Source organism: Canis lupus, chromosome 24 (genome assembly GCF_048164855.1).
Source record: "Canis lupus baileyi chromosome 24, mCanLup2.hap1, whole genome shotgun sequence".
Taxonomy (NCBI): domain Eukaryota; kingdom Metazoa; phylum Chordata; class Mammalia; order Carnivora; family Canidae; genus Canis; species Canis lupus.
In genome coordinates this window covers 6251029-6263991 of record NC_132861.1, presented here as the reverse complement: position 1 = coordinate 6263991, position 12963 = coordinate 6251029, and the positions used below count along the sequence as shown (strand labels likewise).

General features: G+C 42.1%; 1 protein-coding gene and 1 long non-coding RNA gene across 10 annotated transcripts in view; both read right to left on the bottom strand.

Moving 5' to 3' along the window:
* DCLK1 (doublecortin like kinase 1) overlaps positions 1 to 12963 on the bottom strand; it is a 341630-nt gene that overhangs the window by 191423 nt on the left and 137244 nt on the right. The gene's annotated exons all lie outside the window — the stretch shown is intronic.
* Positions 11209 to 12963, bottom strand: part of LOC140616645 (uncharacterized) — an 85303-nt gene continuing 83548 nt past the window's right edge. The window contains exon 5 of the long non-coding RNA XR_012017061.1: positions 11209 to 12168. This is a non-coding gene — a long non-coding RNA (uncharacterized lncRNA). The remainder of the gene's footprint in view (positions 12169 to 12963) is intronic.

Genomic DNA, 12963 nt, shown 5'->3' with positions numbered 1-12963 from the left:
AAGCACTTGCCTATCTAAGAATTGATTTTCTGCTTTGTACGATTCATCATGCCCTTCCTCTCTTTAGTTAAGTCTACATACAATCCTTCCGTAATCAATTTCCCATTTTTAACCATACTCTTTAAAACAAGGTTATTATTAAGAAGGAAGAAATTAGAAATGATACATAGCAAACTAATTTGCCATTTAACAATGCAATGTAATTTGAAAACCGCTGAAAGAACGATCGACATATATAACATATTTGTCCACATGGTGTCACTAGAACCCCAGGAAAGTCAAATCTCAACCTGCGCTATTACATCAGACTTCTGTGCCGGCTTTTTTTTTTTTTTTTTTTTAAATCCTTTAAATGCCCCCATTTCATGCAAAGTGATTACAAAGCGAAAATGGTATGAATTAGAAGAGGAATAAAATTGTCTTCTAAAAGAGTTGTAAAGTCAGGTTAACCCCCAAACACCATACACACCTATGACATATAATACTGTAAGAGTCCTAACCATCATTTATTGATGGCAAGGCACAGTACTAAAAGCTTTATGCACACTGTCTTGTCTAAGCCTTATAACACTGCCTTCTTTACATGGCAGTTATACCTGTTTCTAAATGAGGACTCCGAGCCCTCTAGCGTTTAGTAATTTATGGAAGTGTCCCCAATGCCCAATCTTTGCTAAGCAAAGAGGCCACAAAGAGGGGAAAGCCATGTCTCTGGCCTGGAGGACTACAATCCAGCTGAGAGACAGGCTCACCCATGAAAAAGCAGCAGTCCAAGGGCTGTAAACTAAGTGCCAAGAGGCTGTCCAATGACTGTTAAAAGCCAGATAATTCATCCCATGATCTAGGAGGCCTAAGGCTAATCCCTGAAGCTTCCTGGAAGTCAAAGGATGCCAGGTGATCCTCACAGGGGGTTCAGAAATAAGACACCCAGAGAATCTGCCAGCGGGTGAGGGGCGGAGAGCTGGTGAACAGCCAGCCACTGCCCTTGCCTGACAGATGCGTAATAGCCCGTGCATAAGTGATATTGTTCCCAGAGTTATCCTTTCCTGTTAGATCCCTACAGGACCACCCATTTCTACTGCTTTCCACTCCCAGTGCCAAAGTACTGACTCAGAGCAGTTGGGGTTGAAAGGGAATGGGCTGATTTTTTTCCCCAAAAAGCTGCTGAGCTGGCTCCTCGGTCAAATGATGATTCACTGGGAACAAATGCTGGCAGTGAAAGGCCAATCATGGTCATTTACCTCATTCAAATCTTAACAGCTGGAGAGCTGCAAGTTTCTGCAACATGTTACCCTGCAGTATGGCTGAAAATGACCTTTGTCTCCACAGAGGCACCCACATGTGGGCAGTTGTTTCCTCTTCTATGAGATGTGGACGATTCTCTGAGCAACTCTGGCAGCGAGTCAGCTGGCTCGGAGCACACTGGTTCTTTTGTCATGCTGGTAAACCCTATCATAACCGAAAGTTTGCCATTGGGAATATAATGAAATCGCATATACTTAGGACTCATAGGAGAAACCTCTTCACATATATATATTTTTTAATTCTGGTGAAAGACACATAATGTAAATTTATCATCATAACCTTTCTCAAGGGTACAGTTGGTAGTGCTAAATACATCCATACTGTTGTGCAACCATCACCGTGATTCATCTCCAGAACTTCTCATCTTGCAAAACTGAAACCCTGTTTCCATTAAACAATGACTCCCCACTCTCCCCTGACCCTGGTGACCTCTGTTCTACTTTCTGTCTCCTGGAACTTGAATACACTAGATACCTCATATAAGTGGGGGAAAAATATTTGTCTTTTTGTGACTGGCTTATTTCACTTAGCATAATGTTTACAAGGTTCATCTATATTGTAGCTGTTAAAAAGAAACAAAAAAACTCAAAATGGAGTCATTTGTACTACAGCTCAGGTCACAAAACTAGGGCTTAATACCTAACCTAACTATAGTTTCAACTTTCCATAGGAATGTAGTCTAAATTAGTCAGTCTGGAATTTTTCAGCAAGCACCAATGAGGTAATCTGCCACATAGATCCTTCCCATCCCCTGAAGGAAGATGACATAATCCACTCTTTGCTTCTTCCTTCTCTCTTCTGCCCAGAAAAGTCTTCTATTTTGTATAGCTCCTTGGGGCTCTTTTCTACTTGCTGGATAGGATGCTGCCTGATTCATGAATCACTGAATAAAGTTAACTAAATCCTCAAATTTACTCAGGTGAATTCCTGTTTTTTAATAGGTTTGGTGGCAGCAGTGGGATTTGGAGCAAAATTGGGATGGCCCTTGGGGCAACAAGAAACACAGGCATAGCATAGTATCTGCAAATGCCTTTTTGAGTTCTGCCTCTCTTGCTATTTCTGAGGGCCATGGGTAAGTTCCTCTTGGTTGTAAACTCTGATCTCTTTGTGTCAAGCTCCCAATCTATTTTTTTTTAATTTTTATTTATTTACGATAGTCACACACACACAGAGAGAGAGAGAGGCAGAGACATAGGCAGAGGGAGAAGCAGGCTCCATGCACCGGGACCCCGACGTGGGATTTGATCCCGGGTCTCCAGGATCGAGCCCTGAGCCAAAGGCAGGTGCTAAACCGCTGCGCCACCCAGGATCCCTCAAGCTCCCAATCTAACTGGCTTTCCAGTCAGCCCCTATTTGTTTAGAATGACTGGCTTCCCATTGTGAGCTGCTAGTGCTATGGGCCACAGTTCTTCATTTGATTGGGAATTCCATCCCTGAGATTCCATATTAGGAACTACTGGCTGCAGTTCCCCATTTCTTTGGAATCCTTCCCCAGATTCCACATTGGGAACTGCTAGTGGCAGCTGCAGCTCCTCATTTGTTTAGAGTCAGTCTGTAGTCCCCAGTTGTTGAGGTCTGCTGGTTCAATCCATTCTGTAGTCCCAGGTTCCATGTTAGGAATTTTTGGAGTAAGCACAGGGCCTTTTCTTGGCCAGGCCACAGTAACTGGTTACTGCTGATGTGTTAAGGCACATGTGTTTGAGGTTGACCTAGTGTCAATCTAACCCATTCTGCGACCAACTCATCCTAACAGAGGAGTCTTTGGGTTAGGTAATGAGAACCTCAGAAGTAAAAAACCTAAAAAATTGATGGGCACAGGTTGAGCATTTAAAAGCTGTTGGGGCAGGGGCACCTGGGTGGCTCAGTTCGTTGAGCGTCTGACTCTTGGTTTCGACTCAGGTCATGATCTTAGAGTCATGAGATCAAGCCCAGCATTGGGCTCCATGCTCTACGGGGAGTCTGCTTGAGATTCTCTTTCTCCTTCTGCTCGTTCCCCCACTTGCATACTCATGTGCTCTTTCTCTAAAATAAATAAACACATCTTTAAAAAAAAGTTGTTACAACATTCATTACCTAACCCAAAGACTCCTGTGTTAGGATAAGTTGGTCACAGAATGGGTTAGACTGTCAATAGGTCAACCACCAACCTCAAGAAAATTTCTGTGTGATGAGGTACTCTGTAAAACACTGCATAATTCCCAACCCAGGAACATACCACTCTTAAGTATTAGCTTGATTCCAACAGGACCAAAGGCTTGGCTAAAAGAAATATCCTTAAAATCTAAAGAGTTAATTGTATCACTTTCTGGTACCGCATTTCTGGTATACACGCTTATTTTATATCTAAGAACTATGGTCCTAGAAGCTATAAATATTTACAAAAACAGCAAAATCTTACTCAGCTTCTTCTTTGTCCTGAGAATTTGTATTGGTAACAGTCAGATTAGGAGTTCCAACATATGGCCAGACAAATATGTGGACTGGACAGAAATGTGAGTTGAACTCTGTTGGCAGCTTGGGTCTCACCCTGCTGCTAGCCCTCACTGGAATGACAATGGCCAGTAGAAGGAAGGTTCCAGTTAGATAAGATCATTTAAGAAGTGCAGTTAAAAGTAAGCATTCCCAAATTAAATAAACAGAATGGGATACCTATTTTAATACGTATGCAGAGGCTTCCAAAAACCTTCAGAATTCCAAAAAGAGCTTCATGAAAGTTACATTGCAAAAAGATAATGAAAAATTAAAGATAAGAGGTACCTAAATTAAGAGACTATAAGATGGACATGACTCTTACTGCTCCCTCCTATTCCCCTTTATTCAAGTACTCATCCTACTAATCCTCTCTCTGAATTGCCTCTACATGACCATAAACAAAAATTACCAACTTAATGCCTCACAAACACCTATGTATCTACTTTCAAAGGAGGGCCCCTCCTAGAGTTGAAATTCTGAGGGATTTTCTGGTAAACTGCTATGCTATTCCTTTAAGCTGTTAAGGGAAGCTGAAATTAAAATTAGAGTCTGTAGAGGGGGTCCTGAAAAGACTAACAGAAGACAGTGATGGGTGAGAATTCTTACCAGAGTTAGCTCTCCCAAACCTCTACCCATAGTGCCCAGTTAGGAAAGAAAAATAAAATTTCATGCTGCTCCTTCCTTTCCATAACCAGACCCACTGGTTACTGAACCTTTATCTCTCAGGGATAGTTACTGCCTTCTTTCTTTCCTGTTTTGTGTTCTAAGAGCTTGGCTTAGCTTTCCGTTTGCCTGGAACATACAGTCAGTTCTTTCCCTTGACTATCTTTGGGAGTGAATCTGGATTTTGGGAAGGTGATGACCTTTACAATCTCTTAGAGGATGCCTCTTAGGGCCATGGAGTTTTTTAAAGACTGCCAGGAATATTTACTGTGAGTTCTGGCTGAAACCTTAAAAGATATTTGAAAGGATTTAATGACTTTGTGAACAGAAATTTGGCCCAACTGGAAACTGATATTCAAGGCCTGATGGGAATGTTTTTTAGGGCTTCTAAGCTAAATGGACCCAGAAGGAAAGAAAAATCTTCTAAATAAAAGGATTTATGGATGGATCCACCTATGATGTCTTTATGTTGCAAACCAACTCTTTGAGGAATTAAGAGCAACTGTCCTCATCTTACAAATGTTGGCAAAACTAAAAATGCAGCTCTAGAGACAGTTCAAAGTTCACCTAATTCCTTTTTACCAATCTCCAAAACTCCCCTATTTATCTTAAAAAGGCTTGTAACTTGCATTCTTCTCTGTGACTTTGAGACTGTAAGCATTAAAGTAAAAACTTTAGAGAACTAATTCTTAACAGAAGAAAAACAGGGGGAAAGGTCATTTGGAATCTGGACTAATGGGAAATCTTAAGTGTATGGTAGCTATAAAGTCTGCTTACATCTGTCAGTCTGTGTGTGTGTGTTACAAATGTGTTGTATTTTCTATCTCTGGGTAGTATTGCCAAAATCAATTTGTAGAAGAGCTCTATTTAATTGGCTTAAAGAAAATCAAGCACTTATATAAATTAAGTATTCATAAAAATTCTCAAAAATATAACAGAAACTAACTCAACCACTTTTCAGGTTCACGTGATCTGGGATAATCTTTGGTGAATAAAAGCCAGTTTAAGTTTGGCTTTGTTAAAACAGGCCCTGTCTTCAGAGTGACGAGCATTAAATGTAATGCAGACACACAAAGTTTACTCTGCCTGGGCTTATCAGTCAAATAAGCTCATGTTGTCCCTTAACAAAATCTGACAGTCAGAAAAACAACTTAGAATAATGGTTGACTTTGATGTCTCATGAAGTTTTTGTGGGGCATCTAAACATAATTATTAAGAGTAAGTAAACTAAATAGATGTAATAGAATAAAAGAAATGAAACTTTAAAAAGTTTCCCCAAATATTTTTGGTAAATTGAAGCCTTAAAGTTTTGCTAAGTTAAATCAAATGATGGATAGTCATTAAATATCTAGACCATTTCTCCAAATTAGATTGAATACTAAAATATTAATTACTGAATACGGGCTTCCTTTTACATAGGAACTAAAGATGTTTGTGTCCATTAGCGAATGTGTTCTGTGCCATACTGAAAAATTTACTATGAGAAAATCAATTCCTAAAAAGTATTTTTACATTTGTCAAGCTATGGAATGCTAATATAAAAGACAGTTCATAATTCTTTATTTTCACTAAAAATTAAGGGATTTAGGGTTAAAATTCTAATATATACTTAAAGCTACTAGAAATAATAAGGGAAATATCTCTGTGTACAAGGAAAAAAAAGGATATGTGTTTTGGGTTAAAGAAAGCATGAGGAATGGAGATGCATCTTGTCGAGAAAAGAGAAAGTTATAGAAGGTTTGTGGAGAATGAATCTTTGAAACGGGAGTTTCTCTGGTCACAGCTGGCTAAGATTGGAATAAATTTAATTAAGTGAATGAATTTTAGTATCAAAACAATTTTTAATTTTTTGAGCAATTGTCATACTGTTTTCTATAACAGCTGCCCCATATTGTATTCCCACCGACAGTACAAAAGGGCTCTAATTTCTCCATGTTCTCACCAACACGTGTTATTTTCTATTGTTTTCTTTGATAGGAGCCATCCTTGTGGATATGAAGTGGACCTTTTAAAACTTTCCAAGGCTGGAGTGCCTGGGTGGCTCAGTTGGTTAAGAGGCTGAATCTTGATTTTGCCTCAGGTCATGATCTTAGGGTCCTGGGATGGAGGCCTACATTGGGCTCCACACTCAGTGAGGAGTCTGCTTGAGGATTCTCTCTTTCTCTGACCCCTCTCCTTGCTCGTGTTCTTTCTCTCTCTCTAAAATAAATAAAGAAATCTTAAACAAAAACAAAACAAACACCAAACAACCTCTTCCAGGATTGAAATTCTAGGAAAAAGCCCTGATTTAGTACTTAATAGTTACAGAAATGCATCACACATTTAAGATTTAAATCACTTATGGTTTCCAGATTCTACCCACCACATAGAAGGATGTCAGGTTTGAATGGAAGAGTTTTAGGGTGGGTCCCAGGTCCCTATGAGTATTTCTCACAAGGGAAAGAAGGAACCAGGAATCTGACCTCCCACATAAGGACAACCAATTTAAGTGAATTCCAGCTTGGTGAAGTCAGAGTTCATAAAGTTCCATTAATTTTTAAACTTAGAATGAGCCCACAATGAAAGCACAATGTGAATATGAACAAAACCGAACAAAGATCACTATACATGACTCAACACAAGTGAATGCTTTTTCATCAGTCTTCAAACTTGGAATATAATTTTTCAAAAATCTAAATGCTAATCACGTGCTTAGGGGGAGATTCAAATGATTCAGAGGTGTTTGGTTTCCAAAGTCCATTCATTAGGGTGAGTGGCTTTTTCATATGTTTTATCTGTCAAGCTTTCGGTAGGGTCCAAAAGTCTTAAAAAGTCTAGAGATACAGGGGAAGATCCTTCTCCAGAATTTGTTTTCTAAGGTTGGTTGAGAGTTCATCCCTGGAAAATACCACTGCCAAGGGGCCAAGCCAAAACCATGCTTGGCCTGGTTACCACCTCTTAGGCCTTCCATTACCTAACCTATAAGTGGAACGAAGGTGAGTCAGTGGAGATTCCTTAGCCTGAATCTTCCCATCAGAAAGTTAGGGATTTGGAAAGAAGAAGTAGCAAATACAGGAAACAACAATGAACTGTAATCTGGAAATCTTGGTTTTTGATTTGACTTCCTTGACTGTGGGCAAAAAGCTCAACCTCTTTGAGCCTCTATATTCTCAACTGTAAAATGGGATGGATACCACTTACACCTAGATCTGAGATGCAGATCTCAGCATTATGTGAAAACTTCTGGTCCACAACTGGTTGTCAACAGGTGCTCAAAGATCAACAAGAGACCAGCCAAATAATCCCAGAAGGTTCCCTTTTGGCTGCTGTTCCCTAGGTGGATGTCTGTCTTTTAGCTGAAGATATGGCTTCAGTCAATGTTCACAAAATAAATGCTAATATAATGTCATTCCTTGGATATCCTTTCAAGTTCTGTGATTAACAGTCATACTCCGTGTGAGATCTAGATGAAGCCATCATGTCATTCACTCAGACCAGGGTGAGACGGCTCTGGGTGCTCTCTACCTTGGCAGCTGTTTGTCCCACAGTGTTGGCGTGGTGAAGTAATGGCTTCATGTGTCCCCCTAATCCTGCAGTGAGTGAGAGAGCAGCTTCCCACCTCTCCCTGTTGCACTGTTAGCAACAGCAAACCATCGACTCTGGAGTTCCAGAAATACAGACACTCAAACCACCTGCACTGCCTTCCTCTGGTTGCTAAATTCGGTTTTTCTCTTTTCCATCTTCACGTAGGATAATTCTGCCACCATAACCCTTTCAAAGGAAGGGGAAAATGCTCTGCATTCTCCATTTGCTTTTGCTTTTTCCATCTGTATCACTTTTTTCTTTTTTTTCTAGAATTCCCCTGATCCAGGTGTCACCTTACCTCATCCCTCCCCCCCACCCCTCCCCCCACCCACTCTACTCAGTGAACGCCCCCACCACCTATCATGCTTTCCCAGCCCCTTCCTTGTTTGGCTCTCTCACTTGACAACACCCAACCGCCCCCAGCACACACGCACACACACACACACACACACACACACACAGAGACAAGAAACCTCCCTGTGTGTCAGCACCCTGGTCCCAGCAGCACCATGATCCAGCCTCTGCAGTGCCATCCATCACCATGGAAACAAGCACTTGCAGGCACTACAGACAGACACAGCCATTACTGGGGCTAGTGCCTGTCAATCCACATGTGAGTGTGTGTGCTTAAAATAGAAGTTCTGCGAATAAAAACAGCAATTAGGGAAATCTGGAAATCTTTCTGAATACAGATTCATTTAGCCCTGCTGCCAGCTGACTTCCCTTTCATGTTGTCTTTCTCCACCGTTGTTCCTTCAGAGAGGTGTGGAAAGCCAATAAGCCAGTTCTCCTTGGAAACAATGCCTCCTGAAAGGAGGATTAGCCATCCTTAGGGATTTTTAGGTTATGAGTATCAACAATAGCAGGTGTGGCACCAGCAATCCCTTTAGAAAACCTGACACTGATCCCTGTTCTCTGCTTAAAAAAAAAAAAAAAAAAATTGAGACACTTAAAATACAAAAAGGGGAGAAGAGATAGTCTTTAGGAAATGATAAGTGAAATGTAATGCTAAAGAAGCTAACACATAAATACCAGGGAAGTAGAGGAGGCTGTAAAAGAAAGCTGACTTCAGGGTGTTTATTCTGCAATTAGCAAAGTGATAAGTGACTAAAAGGTAATTGACAGCTCCCTAGCCACCAGTAAAGTGGTTACTGCAAGGAGAGGGCATGGCAGCCTTGGCCCCTGGGGGTCAGGGACTTGGTGGCGGCAGTCTCAAAGGCAGGCTGGCTGTGAAGGGCCACCTGGAATCCATGCTGCCTTGTCAGGCCATCCGTTCTTCCCTTTGCAGAATCTTCCTCCCCTCTGGCCATGTGGCAATGTCAACTAGCAGAAAATTAAGAGTTCATTTTAAAATGCATAGTTGACCCCCAAATAATCTACTGCAATGGAAAAAAATAGATATCAGAAAGAAATTCACATCCTCAGCACAGAAGCATTAGTATTCATATTTATGCCTAGGTTTAAAGATAAGTAAAAGGGAGCACTTGGGTGGCTCAGTTGGCTAAGTGTCTGCCTTCCACTCCAGTCATGATCCCAGGGTCCTGGGATTGAGCCTCACATTGGGCTCTCTGCTCGGTAGGGACCCTGCTTCTCCCTCTCCCTCTGCCTGCTGCTGTGCCTACTTGTGCACACTCTCTCTGCCAAATAAATAAAAAAAAAAAAACTTAAAAAAAATAAAGAGAAGTAAAAAGAATCTGAAGGATCATTGTCAGAGAGCTGGAGAAGATATCAAGGGTTCATAAGGTCTAGCTGTACTCTGAAGCTGGATAAAGTACATGATTCCCACTTTACAAGAGGAGGCAAGGGAGGGCCAGGAAGTTGATTTATTCCTGAACTCTGCTGAGCAAGGGACCCCTTCTCTCCTTCTGTAGTTTATTCCCGTTAGACCTTTTCACAGGTATGCATTTGGCTTTCATTGCTATATCTCAGCCTATATACAGACTTTTAATCAGATCTGAATAGCCAGCTAAAGTCATAAGCACATACCAGAGAAGCAGAATTGGTAACTTCTTTCACAAAAAAAGGCAATTTTTTATCATTTGGCTGAGATTGGCTTCATGGGATGGTTTCTTGTGTGGATCACTACTGTCCTTCTATGAGTAAAGGACCAGAGGTTGGGGGAGGAGGTGCTGAAGAAATACAGATACCACTGGGACCCTTGTGATGTTAATAGCAGACCAAGACCAAGATCTTTCCCTAGCAACAGGTTGCATTTATAAGTAGACCTGCCTCTTGGTTTTTCAGTACGTAAACCAGCCAGTAAATACAGGTTCAGTGTGTGCTGAGCACAGGACACATGGTCAGAGGGGAGACACCTACAGAGTAAAGGAAAACATGGTAGGAAGGCAAGTTCTGCTGCCTCAAGGTAGTCTGGGTAATCATTTTTAAAAAGTCTTTTACATTTGCACTAACAACGTTTCATGGTTTTTGAAAGCTCCATTTTCCTATGATATTTTATGTAGAAAAACCTTAAAATTATTTGCCTTTCCGGTGCTCACATTAACTGAGCAGAGAAAGGTTAGAGCCGGGGACTGGCTCAGAACGAAATAGTGATGGTGACCTGTCCATAGAGGCAGTGGCATGCATGCACATGGCCAGCCAACAGCCCCTGCCACGTCCACAAAAACACAGATCTCCAGGTGGCCAGACACTGGGCAGCTGGGCCAAGCCCCGCAGAAGGACTTGGACGGGTCGCTGAGAGACCAGGGTCAAAGCACCACCACCACTCCTCCCTCCACAAAGTGAGTTCCTGCAGAGTCTGTCTGGTCCAGCTGCTTCCTACACTAAACTGAGCTGCTTCTGCTACCCCCCTTTCTAAGGAAGTAGAGACCTATGCAGATGCTTTTGTTTTTTAACTCATAGCAGTCTGATGCTAGACTCTGGGCTAAACCCTTTTGCACACATTGTCTCCTTTCATACTTAAAATGACCCTGAGGAGGATCACTGCCCTGGTTTTTCACATACCAGATGGAAAGAAGTTCCCTGTGTGTCAACACCTCACTCACCCTGAGCAATGAGTCCAAAAGTGTGTGTGTATGTGTGTGTGTGTGTTGCGGGGGGGGGGGGGGCGAGATGAAATCAAAGTCTATAAAATTTGGTTCTTTTTCCTTAGATTTTAGGTAACCCAATGCTATGTGCTCCAAAGACCAAAAGCTTAGTGTGCAGAGCCACTTTTCTAATATATTACTCACGTCTGAACAATTCCAGATTTCTTATTGCATTGTTTCCCACTTCTTTTCTACTAGGCCCAAGGAGCACCCCCACTGCAGGGGAGTCCCTGGTCTCCCGTCCTCTCTCCATCTATCAGTGATAGGGCACCACTGTCCTCAGGGCTCGGCTAAGCCAGCCTGCCCCACACACTGGCTGAGTCACAGCATCAGACTAGCCCCCGGTGTGAGAGTAGCAGTCTAACATCAGTGCCTGCAGTGGGGACAACACACCCAGGCCACGGGCAATGCGTCACTCATGCACGAGGCCAGGGGACTGTTTTGTACCAGTGCTGTGCAGCCAGCTGCTCTCAGCATTCCTGACACAGGTGCCAATCCTCCCTGCTGCATCCCCGAAGAGCCACCTGGAAGATGTCTGACACTCGTTCACTCTGTAGCCCACCCAGTAGCCAAGTCAAAGTTCTTGGGGGGAAAAAAGTATTAACTCATTTTTTGATTCACATCTTACAGCTTAATATTTATTTTACCATTTATGAAAATCTAAAAGAATGGCCTGACAGTGCTTCCCCATTGCATGCCGATGGCTTTTTCTTTACTCATTCTGGACTCCATCTGTGGTTTCGAAATCTATCCTTCAACACCTGACCCAGAGTTACAGAAACTGGTTACTCCTTACCATCTTCTGAAATACTAGCATGTCTTGATAAATAGCAGTTTCCATGGAGATGACAAAGGAACATTACCCACTTCGCAGTGAGCTTCTGATTTTTATCTTGAACCATTAGCTTTCACCACAGCTCATTCATTATTCATCTGCAGTAAGGAAATGGCTGCAGCCCAGAACATTTCAGGAGACCTTCTTCAGCGTGGCCGCCCAGAACTACACGCAGGTCAGCGGCAGCACACGGCCAGGAGGGAAGCCAAGTCCAGAATTTAAAGGGCCATCGGAAATTACACACCAGCCCTCTGTTGCCTGCAGTCACATCCTCCATCGTGTAAGCTAAGATACGCAACAAATGGTAAATTAGGAACTTTACACATTACTCCATCACTTAGAGGATAATGCGATAAGGGATCCATCCCATATTCACTGTCTCCTAAGCTGAGGGTGTGCTCTTCTTCCGGAGTGAATTCTTTGCCCCCCCACCCCCTCACTCCCTTACAACATATGTTTACTGGAAAAGTTTATGGGAACTTAATTTTTGTAAAAGAGTAACACTTTGAGGGATCCCTGGGTGGCACAGTGCTTTAGCGCCTGCCTTTGGCCCAGGGCGCGATCCTGGAGACCCGGGATCGAATCCCACGTCGGGCTCCCGGTGCATGGAGCCTGCTTCTCCCTCTGCCTATCTGTCTCTGTCTCTGTCTCTCTCTCTCTCTCTCTATCTCTCTCTGTGTGACTATCATAAATAAATAAAAATTAAAAAAAAAAGAGTAACACTTTGGAATTTCAAAACACGACCCTTATATTTTTCACCTTTGAAGAAAATCTTTAATCTTGAAAGAAGAGCTGACATGTGATAAACTAAGAGTGGATAGGTACCAGATATAATCATTGTACTTGGAAAGGGGAAAGATGCCATCAAAAATTACTTCTTTTTTTTTTTTTTAAGAAAGTAGAACTCTGGGGCAGCCAGTCTTAATCATTTTCTTCTATGTATATCTAATAAAATATGAAAATCTTATCTGAAGGCAGCATACTTGTAAAGAGGCTGAAATAAGCACAGAAAACACATTCCTGGCCTGAGGTCCAAATTCCCAACAATGTCTCCCTTTCAAAACCGTGTTTTAATTGTCC